This window comes from Eriocheir sinensis, unplaced genomic scaffold (genome assembly GCF_024679095.1).
Source record: "Eriocheir sinensis breed Jianghai 21 unplaced genomic scaffold, ASM2467909v1 Scaffold1699, whole genome shotgun sequence".
Classification (NCBI taxonomy): domain Eukaryota; kingdom Metazoa; phylum Arthropoda; class Malacostraca; order Decapoda; family Varunidae; genus Eriocheir; species Eriocheir sinensis.
In genome coordinates this window covers 15757-40352 of record NW_026111071.1, presented here as the reverse complement: position 1 = coordinate 40352, position 24596 = coordinate 15757, and the positions used below count along the sequence as shown (strand labels likewise).

At 37.7% G+C, this 24596-nt stretch overlaps 1 long non-coding RNA gene across 1 annotated transcript in view; it reads right to left on the bottom strand.

Annotated features, from left to right (window-relative positions):
• Window positions 1-810: 810 nt before the first annotated feature.
• Window positions 811-24596, bottom strand: part of LOC126990494 (uncharacterized) — a 37722-nt gene continuing 13936 nt past the window's right edge. Inside the window, exons 3-4 of the long non-coding RNA XR_007744413.1 lie at window positions 21785-21887; window positions 811-1065 (exon numbers count right to left, since the gene is read on the bottom strand). This is a non-coding gene — a long non-coding RNA (uncharacterized LOC126990494). The remainder of the gene's footprint in view (window positions 1066-21784; window positions 21888-24596) is intronic.

Sequence of the window (24596 nt, the reverse complement as noted above, 5' to 3'; positions counted from 1 at the left end):
TTCCTCTTAATCCTCTTCCATTTCCTCTTAAGAGGTTTAGAAGAGGATTAAAAGGAAATGGAAGAGGATTGAGAGGTTTCGAAGAGGACTAACGCTGACGCCGTCAGACGCCCGTCGGACGCCGACGTTGGTGTCGCCGGAGTGAAGGGGTTAAGTGTTTCCAGCTCTGCAGTGTGCATTCTCTGTGCTTTAACAATGTCCCCGAGAAAGATGGTTAAAAGGGATGGTGCTGCAAAGAAGAAAACAGGAACGGTGGATACTACTGCTCACAACAGGAACAGGGTGCGAGCCTTGGCAGCTTGTATGCTCTCCTGGATGTGACTGATTCCCGTTCACCCTCCATTTTGGATGATACGTCAGGTTAGCTTCATGTTGGTGGTCTAACATTGTTCCAGTGACTCGAGACTAGGGAAACTGCGGCTGCTAAACCCTAGTGCAAAGCCTAAACCTTGAGTGTAATGAGCGATTGTGGGAGTCTCCATAACAACCATAACACATTGATTAGTATTTTATATTAATTACCATTGTAATTTGTTAATAAAATTACTTTAATTATGGATAAAATAACATGTAGAATGATTTTTATATAAATATTATGTTGAGATATGGGACACAATGGGATTCACATTAATTTCAATGGGGAAATTCAATTTAGCTTACAAGTGTTTTGGTATGCATACAAAATTCTGGAATGAATTAAACTCGTAAACTGAGGTATGACTGTACTCCATTGAGCCCTCAGCCCATCCATGTCAAGACAACCATCTGCTGTTTGGAAAGGATTCACCTGAGAGGGAGGCAATGAAAAGGAGATTAAAAATAAGACTTACCCTGTGTAGATGATTCTGATGTGTTTGTTGTTACATTTCCTGTTAAATATTTATTTTCTGGACGGTCATGACTAATAATGTAGCCATCTACTCCCTTTACAGCATCCCAAGAAAGAGTGACAGTTGATGATGTTCTGTTGTCCACCTTCACCTTCACTTTATAGTCCACATGTGAGATGCTGTACTGCACTTCATTGCTTCGGGGACTAATATGCTTATCATTTTCCATGGTTACCTGAAAAGTATCCACTGTTAACGCACTGCTGCTCCTCATATAAATAGGGGCACCAAAAAAGAGAACAAAAGTACAAGAAACAGAAGAGATTTTTCATGTTATCACTATGTTCATTCATAGTGCTACATATGCACATGTAGACACGCACACATATGCACATGCACTAACACACACAAACACACGCATGGAATGGAGAATGGTCACAAGTGGAGTTCCAAAGAGATCGGTGTTAGTGCCTATAATGATTTTTATATATATAAATGATATGCCAAAAAAAAGTACAGTACCCTCTCGAGTTTCGCGCTTGCTTCGTTCCGAAGGTATAGCGCTAAACTTGAGGATCGCGAAACTTGAGGTATTGAAATCCATGAAAAAGCGCTTATTGGTTCCGACCCATGGAAATTTTTTTTTTTTTCGACTTTACTCCCTTATCACAATTTTTTCAACTTTACTCCCTTGTTATCTCAAAATACGTACCCTGGTAATAGGCAGCAAATGGGAAGTGAGAACAGGTTGTTTTGAAGCTGCAGTTGAAGGCGGCTGCCTTACAATTGGCTGGCAGTTCTGAAAACACGTTTGTGATCCACGTGGTGTCATCTGCTAAAGTAAGGGCAATCGCTTGCGGTCACCGGTGGGACAGTTGGACAAACCTATAGCTTCTGGTAGTTTTGTGTGTGTTATGATATAATCTGCTAACTCTTTCAGGTATAAATCATTAAATCACTAATATCATGATTGACTTTTCAATGCCTATTGAACGTAAACTGCTGCTGCAGCTGCAAAATAGCTAGCAGAGAGGTTCAACTTGCTTACTGTTTCCATATTTCCCTTACCACTCACAAAGATCACAAGTGGACAAATTAGAACAAAACCAGGCAAATTAATACTTTTAATGCTGTGTATTCCCACAGCACACATGCGTGGTGGACAGCAGAATGACTAATTTCAGCAGGGAGATATTTCTCACAACACCGGCCAGTGTAGTGGACCTTCTTCTTCTTCTTCTTTTGACCTGTAACGCTTTATATCGCTTCTTAGGTCCTCCTTCTCCACACTTTTATACTTCACAACATGCACTTAGTTACTTTGAAGTGCGCACTTATTCACTTCACCCTGAACTTAGGTGTTTTTCTGTCCTTTTCTTTCCCTGATTTTGCTTTTCTATGCCCTTTTGTTATTTTCCACTATAACTTTTCACTGTCGCTGCCATGCATTAAAGGCCAAAAGAAGAAGAAAAGGAGGAAAACAACACCGAGAGTTCTACAATTTTCATAGACTGGAGAAAAAGGTTTTTGGACTGTGGTTCCACAGCAAGAGGTGTTCTCTTATCTTGTTAATCAAGTAGTAAGCAAACCAGCTCTGCCAGTCCATTTTACGAGTCTATTGGTGGGCCATCTTCCACTGCTCCTCACTCCTCAGCCACTACCGTCGTCTGTTTGTTTACATACAGCCGTGAGGTACCCATTTACCCACGCTCATACCCACAACCGTTTTCCATTCATACAGACAACCAACAATTAACTTGCTCCCAGTTGGGCATACGGGCAACCGTGGTTGCCCATAGCCCCAATGGTTGGACACCGCCTTTCAAGGCAGTACGCATGACGCCGACAGTAGGTAGATGTGACACGTACATGTCAAAGCACTGCGAAACTCGGGGCGGTAATGCATGAAAGTTGGGATGGTAAGAATTTAGGACCAAGCGTTAAACTCGAGGATCGCGAAACTCGAATAGCGTGAAACTTGAGAGGGTACTGTAGAGTTACATGTGTATATTTGCAGATGACGCCAAACTGCTTAGAAAAATAAGATAAGGATCATTGTAACAAACTGCAGATTTAAATGAGATACATGAATGGAGCAAAAAATGGGAAATGGAGTTCAATGAAAAGAAGTGTCACACAATGAAAATGTGCAGAAGTAAAAATAGACCAAGTGGAGTGAATAAGATGGGAGGAACAATCATCGACACGATGTAGGAAGAAATAGACTTAGGAATTATAGTACAAGATACATGTATGCTGACACCTGAGAAGCACATAAAAAAGATATTCAAAGAAACACGTATTATGCTGCAAAATACTGGAGTGGCATTTCACTACTTGGATGGGGACATGATGAAGAAAATAATAACAACATTGATTAGACCAAGGCTAGACTATGCAGCAGTTCTCTGGTCACCACACAAGAAAAAGGACATAGGGAAACTTGAAAGGATTCAAAGCATTGCAACTAAGATGGTACCAGACATATCAAGCCTGCCATACGAGACTACACCTTTTCACCCTCAAATTAAAAAAGTTGAATTTCAAATTTAAAAAGTTGAATTTCAAGTTAAAAAAGTTGAATTTCAATTTTGAAAAGTTGAATTTCAAATTTAAAAAGTTGATCAAATCAAAGAAGTTGAAATTCAAATTAGAAAAGTTGAATTTCAAATTTAAAAAGTTGAATTTCAAATTTAAAAAGTTGAATTTCAAATTTAAAAAGTTGAAATTCAAATTTAAAAAGTTGAAATTCAAATTTAAAAAGTTGAATTTCAAATTAAAAAAGTTGAAATTCAAATTAGAAAAGTTGAATTTGAAATTAAAAAAGTTGAAGTTCAAATAAAAAAGTTGAAGTTCAAATTAATAGATGAAGTGCAAGTCATAGAAAGAGATATATGTGCATACCTACATACATAAATGCATACATCCACAAACTTATTATATATATATATATATATATATATATATATATATATATATATATATATATATATATATATATATATATATATATATATACAAAAAAATTATATATATATATATATATATATATATATATATATATATATATATATATATATATATATATATATATATATATATATATATATATATATAATTAGCTTCAGAATTCTTCCACCACTGCCATAGTATCCACTGCTGCGTCGTTCTTGGTCTTTCTCTGTTGCAGATGGTGATATAGGAACACCTGCAGCACCTGCTTCTTTGACGGCAGCTTAGTTCCAGTGATGGAGTGCTCCAACGAGCCAAGTAAATAAACCTCGGTCTTAGATCTTGTAGATGCCATTGCCACGGTGAAAAGAAAACAGTAGGCTAAGGCAGTGGGCGACGCTGTGCAACAACCGCCCGCAGTGACGCGTGTAGCTGACTGAACAACAGCTGCACAGCAGGGCACACTTGTCACTCAACACTGCCCCAAAACATACAAGAATTGAGCGTGTACCGTACGCGACTTACTACGCGTTTTATACGAGTTATTATGTTCGTGCCAGGTTTGATGTTTGAATTAACAATTATTATAGAAGGTATATTATACAATATGCAATATTATCTGGAATACTATCATATTTGAATCTTGCATTAGATTCTCTCAACTTCACACACTTTGAGCGATATTTGCAAAAATAAGGATTTTGACACAATTATTCCAAACTTTGACCTCCTTGAGCGACCTCTTGATATTAATATTTTAAAAATATTTTACACACGTTGCTTCTGGTCGGAACCTCACAATTTGGCCCGCCGTCCCAGTAGAAAATCGAAAATTAAATTTAAGTGTCACCTAATATATATATATATATATATATATATATATATATATATATATATATATATATATATATATATATATATATATATATATATATATATATATATATATATATATATATATATATATATATATATATATATATATATATATATATATATATATATATATATATATATATATATATATATATATATATATATATATTTTTTGAAAGGTGATAGCTAACTCAGCGTTATATATCTTCTTGAGTAAGTTTTCCTTGTTTCTTAAGAGTGTCTTGTTCTCTTTTGATAAGACTGAGATGACATCTCGGTCCTTGACCCTTCTTCAGTGGCAGGAGTGGAGCTGTGTCCGTCTTGAGGTCTCGGTGAGAATGACTACAGTCGGTAGCTGGCGCCTCCTGATTTTCTTTTCATGCTCGGAAGTGCTTGTAAGTCTAGGTGCTGGATGTTCAAGCTAGGCTCCATTTCCTTGATGTGAGGATGGGGCGTCTCATGCTCGGTGCAGGTCGTGATGATTTCAGTGTTCTTTTCTAGCATTTCTCTTGTGAGGGTCTTGTTGTGTTCTTTTCTCATGTGGGACTTGGCTCCTGATGCTAGGTGGTATGTACGGCGTCTACTTAGCTTCACTGTCGTCATGCCAATATAGGATGTGTTAAGGGCTGCACAGTTCCCTTGGTTGCAGGAGAACCTATATACAACATGCGACTGTTGGGCTTTGTCTTGTTCCTTGTCAGGGCTGTTCCGCAACAGGATATGGCTTGTTTTCTTGCTCTTGTAGTAGATTATGAGGTTTATTCTTTTTTCTTTGTTTGTTGGGGTCACATTTTTCTTGATGATTTGTTTCATAATCCTTTCCTCTTCTTTGTAGCAGGTGCTTGTTTGTCTATATCCGCTGTAGTGAATCCATGGATTCACTACAGCGGATATAGACAAACAAGCAAACCGCATAATAAACCAATGGTACACGACAAAAGAAGCCACTACCAAGAATGAAGACATCAACCTCTACTACAAGGCACACTTCTCCACCTGCTACAAAGAAGAGGAAAGGATTATGAAACAAATCATCAAGAAAAATGTGACCCCAACAAACAAAGAAAAAGAGTAAACCTCATAATCTACTACAAGATCAAGAAAACAAGCCATATCCTGGTGCGGAACCGCCCTGACAAGGAACACGACAACGCCCAACAGTCGCATGTTGTATATAGGTTCTCCTGCAACCAAGGGAACTGTGCAGCCCTTAACACATCCTATATTGGCATGACGACAGTGAAGCTAAGTAGGCATTACCTACCACCTAGCATCAGGGCGCGAAGTCCCACATGAGAAAAGAACACAACAAGACCCTCACAAGAGAAATGCAAGAAAAGAACACTGAAATCATCACGACCTGCACCGATATGAGACGCCTTCCATCCTCGAAGCTCTCTACATCAAGGAAATGGAGCCTAGCTTGAACATCCAGCACCTAGACTTACAAGCACTTCCGAGCATGAAAAGAAAATCAGCCGCTGAGGCGCTCAGCCAATCAGCGCCCGCCTAGCCTGTATAAAGGCCAGCGCGGACGCAGTGTAGTCATTCTCACTCGAGACCTCAAGACGGACACAGCTCCACTCCTGCCACTGAAGAAGGGTCAAGGACCAACGCGATCTGGCGACAACGATGACACCATATGGAGATGTCATCTCAGTCTTATCAAAAGAGAACAAGACACTCTTAAGAAACAAGGAAAACTTACTCAGAAGATATATAGCTGAGTTAGCTATCACCTTCAACCAAACATGTATAGAAAATCTCCTTATATATATATATATATATATATATATATATATATATATATATATATATATATATATATATATATATATATATATATATATATATATATATATATATATATATATATATATATATATATATATATATATATATATATATATATATATATATATATATATATATATATATATATATATATATATATATATATATATATATATATATATATATATATATATATATATATATATATATATATATATATATATATATATATATATATTCTATATTCTTCCTACTCACCCCCTCTGACTCTTTTATGTTATAAAGATTCTTCAAAATGATGTTTTCTATGCCCTCTCTGGCCTCAATCCTCAGAAGGCTTATGGACCTGATGGAGTGCCTCCTATTGTCCTTAGAAACTGTGCCTCCGTGCTGTCATCCTGCCTGGTCAAACTCTTTCGCCTCTGCCTGTCAACATCTACCTTTCCTTCCTGCTGGAAGTATGCCTTCATACAGCCTGTGCCTAAGAAGGGAGACCGTTCCAATCCCTCAAACTACCGACCTACAGCTTTACTTTCTTGTCTATCTAAAGCTTTTGAATCAATCCTTAACCGGAAGATTCAAAAGCACCTTTCCACTTCTGACCTTCTATCTGATCGCCAGTATGGGTTCCGCAAGGGGCGTTCTACTGGTGATCTCCTTGCCTTCCTAACTGACTCTTGGTCATCCTCTCTTAGCCGTTTTGATGAAACCTTTGGTATTGTGCTTGACATATCAAAAGCTTTTGATAGGGTCTGGCACAAATCTTGCTTTCCAAACTACCCTCCTATGGTTTCTATCCTTCTCTCTGTACTTTTATCTCCAGTTTCCTTTCTGACTGTTCTATTTCTGCCGTGGTAGATGGTCACTGTTCTTCCCCTAAACCTATTAACAGTGGTGTCCAACAGGGTTCTGTCCTATCTCTAACTCTCTTTCTGTTGTTCATTGATGATCTTCTTTCCCAAACGAACTGCCCTATCCATTCTTACGCCGATGACTCCACTCTGCATTACTCAACTTCTTTTAATAGAAGACCCACCATACAGGAACTTAACGATTCAAGGCTGGAGGCAACAGAACGCTTAGCCTCAGACCTTACTATTATTTCCGATTGGGGCAAGAGGAACCTGGTGTCCTTCAACACCTCAAAAACACAGTTTCTCCACCTATCTACTCGACACAATCTTTCAAACAACTATCCACAATATTTTGACAACACTCAGCTATCACCTTCCTCAACACTAAACATCCTCGGTCTATCCTTAACTCAAAATCTCAACTGGAAACTTCATATTTCATCTCTTACTAAATCAGCTTCCTCGAGGCTGGGCGTTCTGTACCGTCTCCGCCAGTTCTTCTCCCCCGCACAGTTGCTATCCATTTACAGGGGCCTTGTCTGCCCTTGTATGGAGTATGCATCTCATGTGTGGGTGGGGTCCACTCACACAGCTCTCCTTGACAGAGTGGAGTCAAAGGCTCTTTGTCTCATCAGCTCTCCTCCTCATACTGATAGTCTTTTACCTCTCAAATTCTGCCGCCATGTTGCCTCTCTTTCAATCTTCTATCGATATTTTCATGCTGACTGCTCTTTTGAACTTGCTAACTGCATGCCTCCCCTCCTCCTGCGGGGGCCTCTCTCTCTCTCTCTCTCTCTCTCTCTCTCTCTCTCTCTCTCTGCACACGACTTTCTACTCATGCTCATCCCTATACTGTCCAAACCCCTTATGCAAGAGTCAACCAGCATCCTCTCTCCTTCATCCCTCACGCTGGTAAACTCTGGAACAATCTTCCTTCATCTGTATTTCTTCCTGCCTACGACTTGAACTCTTTCAAGAGGAGGGTATCAGGACACCTCTCCTCCCGAAATTGACCTCTCGTTTTGGACACTCCTTTGACCTCTGTTCGGGAGCAGTGATTAGTGGGCTTTTTTTTTTATATACGCCCTTGAACTGTCTCCTTAGCTGTATAAAAATAAAAATAAAATATATATATATATATATATATATATATATATATATATATATATATATATATATATATATATATATATATATATATATATATATATATATATATATATATATATATATATATATATATATATATATATATATATATATATATATATATATATATATATATATATATATATATATATATATATATATATATATATATATATATATATATATATATTTTTTTTACGGTTTTTGCATTATGCCCGGTAGGCTTCTTCCGGTGGATCCTGATGGGTCCAAGGCTTCTTCCGGTGGGGCCTGATGGTCGGTCCAGCCCGTTCTGGCAGAGCAAGTGTTTATAGAGGCGCCATCTTGCATTGGCTCATGCTGCCCTCCGAGCTCATCTTTAATCCTAGAATCTAGAGTCCGGGTCGATAGGTGGTCTTCTGGACAGCATGTGGGTAGTTTTAAGCCACTCGGTGGCGGCTGAAAAATTCCAGCTTGGTGGCACCGGTCGGGGATTGAACTCGCGTCCTCCTGAACGCGGGGCCGTCTCTCTCTCTCTCTCTCTCTCTCTCTCTCTCTCTCTCTCTCTCTCTCTCTCTCTCTCTCTCTCTCTCTCTCTCTCTCTCTCTCTACAATATATATATATATATATATATATATATATATATATATATATATATATATATATATATATATATATATATATATATATACATACACACACAGTAGAGCCCCACGTAGCGCAAGATCAATTAGTGCGAACAGCAAATAGCGCGAGCCACCATCGACCAAGAAAAAAATTAATTGGCGCGAAAGCCTCAGTTAGCGCGAGCAGCCACCACGACTGAATTTTGAATATTGCGCCAAGCCGCCATGATGCGCAGCACAAGCCGCCATGATGCACAGCACAAGCCGCCATGATGCACGGCACAAGTCGCCATGATGCGCGGCACAAGTCACCATGATGCGCAGCACAAGCTGCCATGATGCGCGGCACAAGCCGCCATGAGGCGCGGCACAAGCTGCCATGAGGCGCGGCACAAGCTGCCATGATGCGCGGCACAAGTTGCCATGATGCGCGGCACAAGCCGCGAGAGCCTTACTTTAGCAGACGACGCCATGTTGATACAGGGCAAGTGCTTTGTTTACGTTGTGGATGTGGATACGGGCAACTGACCTTGGCCGTGTGTGATGCAAGTGTGATACTGCCTTAAGGCAGCGAGGCCGCTGACCGGGTGAGTGCCGGCGATGACGTCATCGGACTCCCAGCGAATCAGAAGCGTGTTTTCAGAGCTCAGCCAATCGTAGGTTTTTTTTTTAATATGAGTGATTATTTTGAGTAATTATCAAACCCAAAAGTCAGACCCACGTGTGCACCAAATAATTTTTTTCATGTTGGTTACTTTATTCAATTAGCGCGACCGCGTTCATCCACCTAATTCTCGCGCTAAATGTGGCTCTACTGTATATATATACATATATATATATATATATATATATAGATATATATATATATATATATATATATATATATATATATATAATACTAAGTTTGTGGATGTATGCATTTATGTATGTAGGTATCTTTATATATATATATATATATATATATATATATATATATATATATATATATATATATATATATATATATATATATATATATATATATATATATATATATATATATATATATATATATATATATATATATATATATATATATGTGTATATATATATATATATATATATATATATATATATATATATATATATATATATATATATATATATATATATATATATATATATTTATATATTACCCTAATAAATTTGGTATCAATGGCTTCGTAAAGACTTGTCGTAGAACATGCGCAAATAAAAATATAGGAAAATATATATAAACAATACAAACTTGTTTCAAGTCTCCGTATAGAGTATTGTAGACAATAAATCCAAAGTATCAACTCTTCCCCACTCGCTAGCTTGAAATTTTGTGGGCCAACTTTTTTAGCCGAATATATGTTTCCAAGCGGAATTTAGTGAGGATTCTTATGGTATCCTCAAATTTCTCATACACCTATTAGTTCCCAAGTTTCACTGAGAAAACTGTATTTTTTCCCTCTCCCTTCAAAGTAGGCTAACAAATAAAAATCTGTCAAAGCTCCTCATCTACGCTCCTTAGAAAGGTTGTCATATGTTACCATTAAGAAACTTATCCCAACAAATGACGCTCCCAAATTTGATGCACTTTCACCAAAAACTTTATTATTAATCAATTTTTTAAACTTTTATGACGCGTTTCGCGTCATCGTGCGCCAGGACCTTTTACCCTTTGATGACGCGAAATGTGTCATCGTGCATGAGAGGGTTAACTTGAAATTCAACTTTTCTAATTTGAAATTCAACTTTTTTAATTTGAGGGTGAAAAGGTGTAGATCAGAGGGACTGGGCTTACCAACATTGGAAGAACGAAGAGAAAAAGGAGACCTGATAGCTTTGTACAGGAATACAAGTGGAATGGAAGCGTTGAATAGAACTGATTTATGGAAGGGAGGAGGCAACTAAGAGGACACAGCAGGAGATTGAGAAAGGGGACTTGTTTGAAAGACTTAAAGAAGTTAAATTTTCCATACAGGAGTGTGGACACATGGAATGGACTTAGCAAAGACGTTGTTGAAGCGGGTAGTGCCCATAAAATGAAGGAAAAGTTGTACAAATATAGGTTGATTGACAGGAGCATCCGACCTTGAGCTCAAGCCCTATATACTACAAATAGGTAAATACGAATAGGTAAATACACACACACACACCGCCACCGCCGCCTGCCCTGAGCAGACACGGCTGCTCAAACACCGACACAAAGAGGAAGATCACAGTCTATTTGTCAGTCAAGGGGCCTAAGCAAGCCAAGTAATATAGAGTCCTGTCTCCTAGGAGTATAGGCAGTAAGAGGATGTGAAAGATTGAGGAGTGAAAGTACACGGGGAGGAGGAGCAGGAGGGAGAAAAGTTAAAATGGAACAGAAACAAACATCCAAGATAGCGGATACGGTGTCGGTTCCCGGGCACAGACTGCAGGGAAGGTGTTAGTTTTGAGGATTTCACGCCTAAATCAAAAATGGAGCCGATGCAATGGAAAAGAATAATCAAAGTGGAACAGGACTGTGACAAGATGGAGATTGAAATAAAGAAAATGAGAGAGGAGTTTGGGGACGTGATTGAAGCATTAACCGAGGTCAAGAAGAGGGATGACGAGGCAAAGAGAAAGGATGAAGAGACAAAGAAAATGTTAAGAGTTTAAGAGAGGAAATAATGAAGTTGATGAAGGAACAGCTGGAAAACCAGAAAGAGATAGCAAAGCTGAAGATGGAAAAACTAGAAAAAGACCATGAGATAGAAATCATGAAAATGGAGAGAGAGAGAGGTGTGATCGGGACAAATGAAGACATGGAGAAGAAGATGAAAGAAATGAGAAAGAGAGAGGTAGCAGAGAAAATAGGAAATGACCAGCGGAATGTGGGTGAAAGGGTAGAAAATCAGATTAAGAATGTAGTCAATGATGAGTTGGAGTGGAGAAGTGAAAAAGACCAGGAAAAAACGAGTTTCAGGGAAATATTGTAACAACAACAATTAGAACAAAAACAAGACATAGAAAAGGAATTTGTAAATGCACTAAGAAACAAAGAAACAATGGTGAGGGACATGGCAGATAAGAAAAAATGTGTCATAATATTTGGTGTAAAAGAAGAAAAAAATGCAGTGAAGAACCAGAGGGAAAGTTATAAGAGGAATAAGGTAAAAAGTATACTGAGAAATACGAATACTGAAGAGGAGGAAAAGATTGAGGAAGAAGTTGATGAAATAACAAGATTGGGAAGGTATGAGGAAGGAAAGAACAAACCATTAAAGATTAAGTTAAGATCTCAAATGACAAAAGAAACCATCCTAAATAGGTCGTAGAAGTTAAACACCTCTGAAGAATACAAACATATATATGTGAGGAGAAATATGACAGAGGAAGAAAGAGTGAAGGTAAAGGAATTGATAAATGAAGCGAAAAAAAGGAATGAGGAAAGATCAGAGGAAGATAAGAAGAATTTTTGGGGGGAGAATGAAGAACGAAAACTGATGAAGTGGTGGATAAGAGGCGAAGAGAGGGAGTAACAGTGTTGATAGAAGGAAGGGAAAGAAAGGGAGAAAGGGGAAAAGGTTTAATGGTTGTGTACACTAACATAGATGGTCTTGTATCAAAGAAAATTGAAGTAATTGATTATTTAAGGGAAAGTGATCCACATATTATGTGTATAGTTGAAACAAAACTTGGAAAGTAATTGGAACTCGTAATGGACGGTAGAAGCAAGTATTACAACATTTGGAGGAAAGATAGGAAAGAAGGAAAGGGAGGAGGAGTGATGATAATGACAAAACAAAACTTGAAAGTGACGGAAGTGAGATATGGAAAGGACAGTGCGGAGGTGATGGCTGGCCAGATACTGGTAAACGGTGGAGAGAAGACTAACATAATAACAGCCTATGTCCCCCCTAAAACCAAAAGATGGAATGAAGTAAGATACAACGCTATGCTGGAAGAAACAGTGCGGGCACTGACAGACGAAATAAAAAAAATAGTAGAAAGGTAATATTAACAGGAGATTTCTATTGCAAAGAGGTGAATTGTGAAGACTATGCAACAGAGGGTGGAGAAAATGCCTGGGGAAGTAAACTGATTCTAGGACCAAAGTACGTATGGAAATAGTTCGTATGCATAAAGTTCATAGGCAATTGTTCGTAAGCAAATGTTTGTATGGGATAAAGTTCGTTTGAAAAAAGTACGTACGCAAAAGTTCATATGCAGATGTTCGTATGGTATAAAGTACGTATGAAAAATATTCGTAACAACAAAAGTTCGTCGGGACAGAAGTTCATATAGAAAAAGTTCGTATGGAAAAATTTTGTATGAAATTGTTCGTAAGCAAAAAGTTCGTATGCAAATGTTTGTCAGGGATAAAGTTCGTCTGACAAAAATACGTAAGTAAAAGTTCGTATGCTAAAGTTTGTATACAGATGTTCTGATGGTATAAAGTACGTATGTAAAATATTCGTAATGACAAAAGTTCGTTGGGACAAAAAATCATATAGAAAAAAAAAATCATATGCAATTATTCGTACGCATATGTTTGTTAGGGAAAAAAATTCTTCTGGGTAAAGTAGTAACGTACGATCTTTGTCCTACGAATCATTGCCATACGAAGTTTTTCTATACGAACTTTTTTCCGGAACCTTGTTTCTCCTTTAACCCACTGCATCAACAGGTTATCTGTTTCCAGCTTCAATAGTTTACTTAAACTATTGAAGTTGGAAACAGATAACCTGTTGACGCAGTGGGTTAAAGGAGAAACAAGGCTGAGAGGGGATGACCAACCATCGAGACTAGGCCTACTACACCAGTTCGCAACCAAGCTTCTCAACCAGCCCAGACACAGACACATCCTCCCACCCGCAGTGAACCGCCCTCCGCACTCAGTGAGGCACCACAACATTATTGCCCTGATACGGGCACGGACTGACCGCTATAAGAACAGAGCCGTGCCCATGATGGCCAAGTATATCAACAATGCAAATTAAGAGCAGCACTATTTGTATGTTTTGTAAATATTTTTCATTAGTACTTGTTGTTGTTGTTATTGTTGTTATTATTATTATTATTATTATTATTATTATTATTATTATTTTTATTATTATTATTATTATTATTATTATTATTATGATGATGATGATTATCATTATAAATATTATTATGATTATGATTACTATTATTATTATTATTATTATTATTATTATTATTATCATGATTATTATTATCATCTTTACTATGATTATTGCTATTATTGTTATTTCTATTTTCCTTTTTATTTTCAATCATACTATGTACTTTGTTCATTTGCCTCATTCATTTCATTTCATCTTCCACTGATGTATATTTTCAGTTCTAGGGCTGCCTGGTACTTCATGCAATAAACCGTTTATTATTATTATTTCTTATTATTTATTTTCACAAAAAATGTTGAGCTAGATGAAGAAGTCTGTCACGAGTGTCCCTTGGGAAAGAGCGACCAAGAGCTATTAGAGATGAAAACTAAGAAAGGATGTGAATATCGAGATGAGGCATATAAGGAAAAAAGGAAAACTCCACAAAGGCAGATTACGTTGGACTCAAGACTTCCTTCGCTGGGGTAGACGGAGTGATATGAAGAGGAGTACTAACATTCAAAAGAAATATGACCTTTTTATGAATATTTACAACAGAGGAATAGAGATATACGTTCCATACTATACAGTAAAAGCTAAAGGAGAGAAAACATGGTTTGGATGGAGGTGTGAAACAGCAAAACAAAACAGAAATAAGGCATGGAGGAATTTAAAGAAAAGACCAAATAAGAATAAGACAAATATAAAAAAGAAAGAAATGAATATGTAAAAATAAGGAGAGAATAGGAATCTAAATTTGAAAAAAGAATAGTTTTTAGTTGTAAGGAAGAACCAAAAATGTTTTATAAATTCATAAATGGGAAGCTAAAAAGAAATGAAGGAGTGGAAAGACTAAAAGAAAAAAATGTATTCTACAAAAAGGATGAAGAAACTGCAGAAATATTAAATAAAAATTTTCATAAAGTATTTACGAAACAGACCGACTTTGACTGGGGGCTCGAAAATTGTAACGAAGAGAAGCTAAATTATGTACAGGTTGAGAAAGGGGAACTGTTGAAGCTGATGGAATCTTTAGATGGATGGAATCTTTAGATGGAAGGAAAGCAATGGGACCGGATGAAATCTCCGGTCAAGTGCTAAAAAGAGTGTAGAAATGCATTATTGGAACCACTTTATGACATAATAACATTCTCTATAATTACAGGAAAAGTGCCCTTAGAGTGGAAGAGAGCAAACATTGTACCAATTTATAAAATTGGAGATAAAACTGAACCATTAAATTATAGGCCAGTTTCTTTAACAAATGTAATGTGCAAGATTTGTGAAAGTATAATAAAAAAACAATGGGTTGAACATTTAGAAAAGGGAAACATGATAAATCAAGGACAGTTTGGATTTAGACAAGGGAAATTGTGTGTCACCAATTTACTCTGTTTCTACTCAAGAGCAACAGATGTGGTGCAAGAGAGAGAAGGATGGGCTGATTGTGTACATGTCGATTTGAAAAAAGCTTTTGACAAGGTTCCGCACAAGAGGTTAATCTGGAAACTACAGAAATGGGGAGGAATGGGCGGAAAGGTTATCGAGTGGATAAAGGATTACTTAACAGGAAGAGAAATGAGAACAATGATTAGAGAAGAGAAATCAAATTGGAGGAGAGTAGAGAGTGGAGTTCCTCAAGGCTCAGTTCTGGCACCAATAATGTTCATAATATATAAAAATGATATGCCGATGGGTATAAAAAGTGATATGAGTCTTTTTGCAGACGATGCAAAGTTAATAAGAAGAGTGAAGACAGAGGAAGATTGTGAAGAACTGGAAAAAGACCTGGATTGTGTACAGATGGAGCCAGTTATGGGAGATGGAATTAAATGCAAACAAATGCCATGTTATGGAAATGGGGAAAAGTAAAAAAAAGACCGAGGAAAACATACAGGATGGGAGAAGAAAACATAAAGGTGGTACATGAAGAAAAAGATTTGGGAGTAACGATGCAAGACACACTATCCCCAGAGAAGCATATAAATAAGTTGTTTGGAGAAACCTACAGGATGATGCAAAATATAAGCGTATCATTCCATTATATAGACAAGGAAATGATGAAGAAAATAATAACAACACTGATAAGACTAAAACTTGAATATGCTGCAGTTGTATGGTCGCCTCACAAAAGAAGGATATCAGAAAGTTGGAAAGAATCAGGGGTGGTGATTTTTTTTATTTAAAAAAAAAATCAAAAAAATCAATTTTTTTTTTTTTTAATCTCTCTCTCTCTCTCTCTCTCTCTCTCTCTCTCTCTCTCTCTCTCTCTCTCTCTCTCTCTCTCTATCCTGCTGAGCGATTTGAAAGTCTCCATAGGTTACTTTAAGTTTAAGTTTAGGGCCTGTAAGTCTGAGCACAGTCAAGGATCCAGATAAATACTTGTTCAATACTTGTTTGTAGTTGGTACAGGACCAGGTTTAGGACAGATAAAGTTGCCTGAAGTTGTCATTTTCATGACAGCATATTATATTACTACCATACAGAAGAATATCTAATTTTATTCTGTTACTGTTTGGTTCCAAACCTTGGTTATTATTTTGATATATTGCCTGCCAAGTTAGTAAAGACTAAAGGAGGCTGATTTTTTAGCTTGTAAAAAACATATGGCAAGTTGGCAACATTAGAGCAAGAGAACTCACTAAACTCAGTACATGTATTTTCCACCAGTTGGTCGGTCACAGTCAGTGCCTCTGCAGTTTGCTTTTGTGAGATTACCAGTTCAGTGGCATCTACAGTATATGCTTGTTCAAGTCCTGTTGCTTTCTTTGCTTTACTAGAGACACAAAGTTTAATTTAACTTATGGAACCTCTCCCCCCCCCAAAAAAAAAAAAAAAATAATAATAATAATAAAAATAATAATAATAAAAATAATAATAATAATAATAATAATAATAATAATAATAATAATAAAAAAAACATGATTTTTTAAATAAAAAAATCAATGATTTAATTATTTGATTAAATAAATTTGATTTAATCAATGCCAACCCTGGAAAGAATACAGAGAATTCCAACTAAAATGGTCCCAGAACTCTAGAATATGACGTATGAAAACAGATTGAAGGAGATGGACTTGATGACAGTGGAACAAAGAAGGGAGAGAGGAGATCTGATCACGCTGTATAAGTTGGTAAATAAGTTTGATGAGGTGGATAGAGATGATCTCTTCTCTAATACGAGAACGCAGTGGCTGAGAGAACATGGAAAGGAACTTAATAAAGGAACCTGTTTGAGTGACTTGAAGAAGTGTAATTTTCCACATAGAAGTATTAACACATGGAACAGCTTGCGGGAAGAAGTGGTGGAGGCGAGCAGTGTCCATCAAATGAAGGAAAGGGTGGATGAATGTAGATATGGAAACGGGACTATTAGAGCTTAACTTGGGCCCTGAAGACTACAAATAGGTAAATACACCCACCCACACCGATCACAGAAGTGAGAGAACATGGACAGACGAAGTGGAGAACAATAATCTATTTGTCAGTCAAAAGGGCCCGAGCAACAGCTAAGTTATTTGAGTTCCATCTCCTAGGAGTTCAGAAATTGAGAGGATTATGAGAGAGTGAGAAGCATTAAGTAAAATGGGGAGGAGAAGGAGAGGAAGGAGGTTGGATGGGAGGTAAACAAAGATTCAAGATGGCGGACTCTGGCGGAGTCTCCTAATCGACGGGGAGAGGACTTGGGGGAGTTTTGAGGACTTCACACCAAAATCAGCAATGGAAAAAGTTGGAAAGTTTCGTTTAGTCGGCGCAACATCTGTGGCCATATGCCAGAGAGAGACAGAAATGGAAGGAGTTATAGGAGAAGGGAACAGATCCCAGGAGACGGGATACAACCCCCGATTAATACCTGGTACCCATTCACTGCTGGGTGGACAGGGGTGTAGGGTATCGGAAAAGCCGCCCAAATTTTTCCACTCTGCCCGGGAACTGAGCCTGGGCTTTCTCAGTTGTAAGTCAAGTGTGCTAACCACTGCACCACGAAGCCCCTATCAGCAATGGAACTAGTACAATGGAAAAGAATAAACAAAGTGGAGCAGGACTGACATAATAGTGATAGAAATGAGGAAGTTGAGAGCAGAGTTTGGGGAAGTGATTCAGGCACTGACCAAAGTAAAACAGAGAGATGATAAGGCAAGGAAAAGAGATGAGGAGACAAAGAAAATGGTAGAGAACTTGAGAGAAGAAATAATCAAATTGACTAAGGAACAGCTGTAAAGCCAAAAAGAAATTGTGCAACTGAAGATGGAAAAATTAAAAAAAGACCATGAGAACAAATTTTGAAAATGGAGAGAGATTAGTGTGATGGGGACAAACAAAGGCATGGAGAAGAAGATGGAAGAAATGATAAAAAGAGAGGTAGCAAAGAAGATAGGAAATGATCAGCAGAGTGTGGGTGTAAAGGTAGAGGAAAAGATTAAGGATGTGGTCAATGATGAATTGAATTAGTAGAGATGCGAAAAAGACAAGGAAAAAATGAGCTTTAGGGAAATTCTAGAACAACAGCAACAGGAACAGAGGCAAGACAGAAAAAAGCAACAGGAACAGAGGCAAGACAGAAAAAAGCAACAGGAACAGAAGCAAGACAGAAAAAAGCAACAGGAACAGAAGCAAGACAGAAAAAAGCAACAGGAACAGAGGCAAGACAGAAAAAAGCAACAGGAACAGAAGCAAGACAGAAAAAAGCAACAGGAACAGAGGCAAGACAGAAAAAAGCAACAGGAACAGAAGCAAGACAGAAAAAAGCAACAGGAACAGAAGCAAGACAGAAAAAAGCAACAGGAACAGAAGCAAGACAGAAAAAAGCAACAGGAACAGAGGCAAGACAGAAAAAAAGCAACAGGAACAGAAGCAAGACAGAAAAAAGCAACAGGAACAGAAGCAAGACAGAAAAAAGCAACAGGAACAGAGGCAAGACAGAAAAAAGCAACAGGAACAGAGGCAAGACAGAAAAAAGCAACAGGAACAGAGGCAAGACAGAAAAAAAGCAACAGGAACAGAAGCAAGACAGAAAAAAAAGAAGTTATGAATGTACTAAAAAACAGAGAAGGAATGGTGATGGACATGGCAGAGAAGAAAAAGTGTGTCATACTGTTTGGTGTCAAGGAAGAAAAAAAGCAGTGAAGGCTCAGAGAGAGAGTTACGAGAGGAGTAAAGTGAATAGTACCGTATATTGAGAAATATGGATAATGAAGAGTAGGAAAAGATAGAGGAAAAAGTAGAGGAAATAACTAGATTGGGAAGATATGAGGAAGGAAAAAACAGACCACTGAAGATAAAGCTAAGATCCCAAATGGCAACAGAAACTATACTAAAAAGATCATGGAAACTAAACAACTCTGAAGAATATAAGCAAATATGTGAGGAGAAATATGTCAGACGATGAAAGAATGAATGCTATGGAAATGATAAATGAAGTGAAAAAGAGAAATGATGAAAGAAGAATTTTTTTTGGAGAATGAAGAATGAAAAACTGAAGAAGTGGTGGATAGGAGGCGAATGGAGGGAGTAAGGGTGTTGATAGAAAGAGGGACAAAAATGGGAGAAGGGAAGAGAGGTTTAAAGATTGCGTACACAAACATAGATGGTCTTATATCAAAGAACTAACTGATTATTTAAGGAAGAGCGATCCAGATATTATGTGTATAGTTGAAACAAAGCTTGTAAAAGAACTGGAACTTGTGCTGGAGGGAAAGAGCAAGTACAACATTTGGAGAAAAGATAGGAAAGAAGGAAAGGGAGGAGGAGTGATAATAATGATAAAATAAAACTTGAAGGTGACTGAAGTGAGATATGGAAATGACAGTACAGAGGTGATGGCTGTGCAGGTAGTGGTAAAAGGTGGAGAGAAGAATAACATAATAACGATATGCTGGAAAATACAATACGGGCACTGACAGATGAAATAAAAAATAATAAAAAGGTAATATTAACAGGAGACTTCAATTGCAAAGAAGTGAAATGGAAAGATTTTGTAACAGAGGGTGGTGAAAATACTTGGGGAAGTAAACTATTGAGGCTGGTAACAGATAACCTGATGACGCAATGGGTGCAAGGAGAAACAAGGTTGAGAGAGAATGACGAACCATCGAGACTTGACCTAATTTTCACAAAAAACGTGGACTTGGATGAAGGAGTCAGTCATGAGTGCCCCTTAGGAAAGAGTGACCATGAACTATTGGAGATGAAAACTTTGGAAGGATGTGAATATCGAGAAGAGGCTTATAAGGAAAAAAGGAAAAACTACCCTAAGGCTGATGACGTTGGACTTGATACTTTCTTTGGTGGGGTAAAGTGGACTGATATGAAAAGATGTACTAATATTCAAGAGAAACATGACACTTTTATGAATATTTACAACAGATGAATAGATATATACGTGTTCCATTCTAACAGTAAAAACTAAAGAACTAAAGGAGAGAGGTGTACTAGGTAAATATATACATACACACACACACACACACACACACACACACACACACACACACACACACATGTGGAAAATAAATAGTTGATGTGGAAATAAATGCATGGAAAAAAGAAAGGGAAAAGGGAAAAGGTAGTTTCAAAGACACTCTGGAACAACAAAAAAGAAAAGCAGAGATGGAACATGAGGTTGTTCAAGTAATAAAAAATAAGTAAGACTTGGTTAGAGAAATAGCAGAAAAGAAAAGGTGTGTGATAATAATGGGTGTTAAAGAAGAGAAAATGCTGACAGAGGAGGTGGACGACGAGACTAGGAAAATATGAAGAAGGGAAAAGTAGGTCAATTAAGCTGAAGTTAAAGTCACAAACAGCAACCGAGATGATTATAAGTCAGAGTGGAATACTAAAAGGTAGAGAACAATATAAAGAAACATACATAAGGAAAAATATGAGCATAGAGGAAAGAGTTGAGAGAAATTGTGAGCAAAGAAAAGCACAGAAATGAAAAAAGAACAGTCAGAAAAAGTTTTTTTTTGAAGAGCGCAATATGACTGAGTGATGAAGAGGTGGCTCAGGAAGAGGGAAGAGGAGAGCAAGTAAAAAGCCACAACAATAGGGAAAAGAAGGTAACGAAAAAACTTAGGTTAACATACAATAATGTCGACGGACCTAAAAAAAAAAAAAAAAAAAAAAAAATATATATATATATATATATATATATATATATATATATATATATATATATATATATATATATATATATATATATATATATATATATATATATATATAGAATTAAAAGACTACCTGAACAATGTAAAAGCAGATGTAATGTGTATCACTGAAACAAAACTAGCAAAAGGTACAAAAATGGTGGGAATAGAGGAGTGCAATTATTATACATATAGAAACGAAAGAGTCGGAAGGAGTGGTTGAGGGGTGATGATATTGGTCAAAACAGATTTAAAGTGATAAAAGTGAGAACAGAACCAGATAATACAGAAATTTTAAGTATTCTATTACAGTCGAAATACAGTGAGAAACTGAAAGTAATGGTGACATATGTACCCCACACACAGCAAGCTGGAGAAATGAAATTTATAACAACCTGTTATAAAAAACTGCATTAGTATATTTCCAAATATTTTATATAATTTTTTTCAATCCAAATCAACTGGTCAGGTTCACTTACCCATATGGTTACATCCTGAGACAAGTCTGACTGCGGGATTGTGACCTCATGTAAAGTTCCTGAGATTTGTATGTCTCGTGGTGGTTTTGGAGGTGTCACAAACCTGGAGTAGGGAAGCAAAAGACAAGCAATAGTAAGTTATGACCCAATCTGAAATACTGTACATACTTTTGTGTCAAATTTGTGACTGTTTGAAGGCCAGGTTTAAGGGGCCATTTTTTACATGGACACTCCCCTGAGGACATAATTTCATTAATCATGTCATAGTTTTGAGGTGGGGAGAGAGTCGCTTTTCAAATGGATACTTCTTTATGGGTCTAATGAAATCAACCAGAATTTCCTTCAAAACATGTCAGGAAAGTTCATCAGACTTCAATGAGATTAAAACTTAGGAGACTATGAGAGACATAGATCAGATATCATAAATGGAATTTGATTGAAAAGTTTTTGAACCAAGTAAAAATTCATCATCATTATCTTCAGAGTGTGTGTGTATGGTGTGTGTGTATTTACCTAGTTGTAGTTTTACAGGGCCTGGGATTACGCTCGTGTGGTCCCGCCTCCGTATCTGTATTTGTCCAACTTTTCCTTAAAGTTTTGCACACTCTTCGCCGATACTACATCCTCACTTAGTCTGTTCCAAACCTCTATATTTCTTTGCAGTAAGCTATATTTCTTTGTCTCTGAAACATTTTCCCTTCCTCAGTTTTTTACTGTGTCCTCTTATGTTCCTGGTGTTTATTCCTTCTCTTAGTAGTAACTCCTCATTGTCCACTTCTTCCATTTTACTCAATAATTTATAAATTTGTATTAGGTCTCCCCTTTCTCTTCTTTGTTCCAGTGTTAGTAGGTCCATTTCCTTTAATCTTTCTTCATATGTCAATCCCTCCAGTTCTGGAACCATTTTTGTTGCCATCCTTTGTATTCTTTCTAGTTTTTTGTTTCTTCTTATGGGGAGACCACACTTCCTCTGCATATTTCAATTTTCGTCTGATCATAGTAGTTATTAACTTTTTCATCATATCCTTATCCATGTAGTGGAATGCTAATCCTATATTTCTCACCATTTTTTTTTTTTTTTTACAACAAAGGAAGCAGCTCAAGGGCACAAAAAAAAGGAAACAATAATAAAATAAAAGCCCGCTACTCGCTGCTCCTAAAAAAGAATCAGAAGAGGTGGCCGAAAGAGATGTCAATTTCAGGAGGAGAGGTGTCCTGATACCCTTCTCTTGAAAGAGTTCAAGTCGTAGGCAGGAGGAAATACAGATGAAGGAAGATTGTTCCGGAGTTTACCAGCATGAGGGATGAAAGAGTGAAGATGCTGGTTAACTCTTGCATAAGGGGTTTGGACAGTATAGGGATGAGCGTGAGTAGAAAGTCGTGTGCAGCGAGGCCGCGGGAGGGGGGGAGGCATGCAGTTAACAAGTTCAGAAGAGCAGTCAGCGTGGAAATATCGATAGAAGATAGAAAGAGAGGCAACATCGCGACAGAATTTAAGAGGTAGGAGACTATCAGTAGGAGGAGGAGAGCTGATGAGACGAAGAGCCTTAGACTCCACTCTATCCAAAAGAGCTGTGTGAGTGGAGCCCCCCTACACGTGAGATGCATACTTCATACAAGGGCGGACAAGGCCCCTGTATATGGATAGCAACTGCGTGGGGGAGAAGAACTGGCGGAGACGACACAGAACGCCCAACCTTGAGGTAGCTGATTTAGCGAGAGAGGAGATGTGAAGTTTCCAGTTGAGATATTGAGTAAAGGATAGACCGAAGATGTTTAGTGTTGAAGATGGTGATAGCTGAGTCTTGTCGAAGAATAGGGGATAGGTGTTTGGAGGATTGTGTTGAGTTGATAGGTGGAGAAATTGAGTTTTTGAGGTATTGAAGGACACATTGTTCCCTCTGCCCCAATCGGAAATGATAGCAAGGTCTGAGGTTAAGCGTTCTGCGGCCTCCAGTCTGGAGTCGTGTACTTCCTGTTGAGAGGGTCTTCTATTGAAAGAAGCTGAATAATGCAGGGTGGAGTTGTCGGCGTATGAGTGGACAGGACAGTTTGTTATGGAAAGAAGATCATTGATGAATAACAGGAAGAGAGTGGGTGATAGGACAGAGCCCTGTGGAAAACCACTGTTGATAGGTTTAGGGGAAGAACAGTTACCGTCTACCACCGCAGAGATAGAACGGCCAGAAAGGAAACTGGAGATAAAGGAATAGAGAGAGGAATCCGAAAGAGGGCAGTTTAGAAAGCAAAGACTTGTGCCAGACTCTATCGAAGGCTTTCGATATGTCTAGCGCAACAGAGAAAGTTTCACCGAAACAGCTAAGAGAGGATGACCAAGAGTCAGTTAAGAGAGCAAGAAGATCGCCAGTAGAACGCCCCTTGCGGAACCCATACTGGCGATCAGATGGAAGGTTAGAAGTGGAAAGGTGCTTTTGAATCTTCCGGTTAAGGATTGATTCAAAAGCTTTAGATAGACATGAAAGTAAAGCTATAGGGCAGTAGTTTGAGGGACTGGAGCGGTCACCCTTCTTAGGCACAAGCTGTACAAAGGCATACTTCCAGCAGGAAGGAAAGGTAGATGTTGATAGGCAGAGACGAAAGAGTTTGACCAGGCAGGGTGTCAGCACGGAAGAACAGTTTTTAAGGACAATAGGAGGCACTCCATCAGGTCCATAAGCCTTCTGAGTGTTGAGGCCAGAGAGGGCATAGAAAACATCATTTGGAAGAATCTTAATAACAGAATATTCTACGTATTATCGAATATCCTATTAACATGATTCTCAGGCTGTTGATTATCTTGTATTGTCACTCC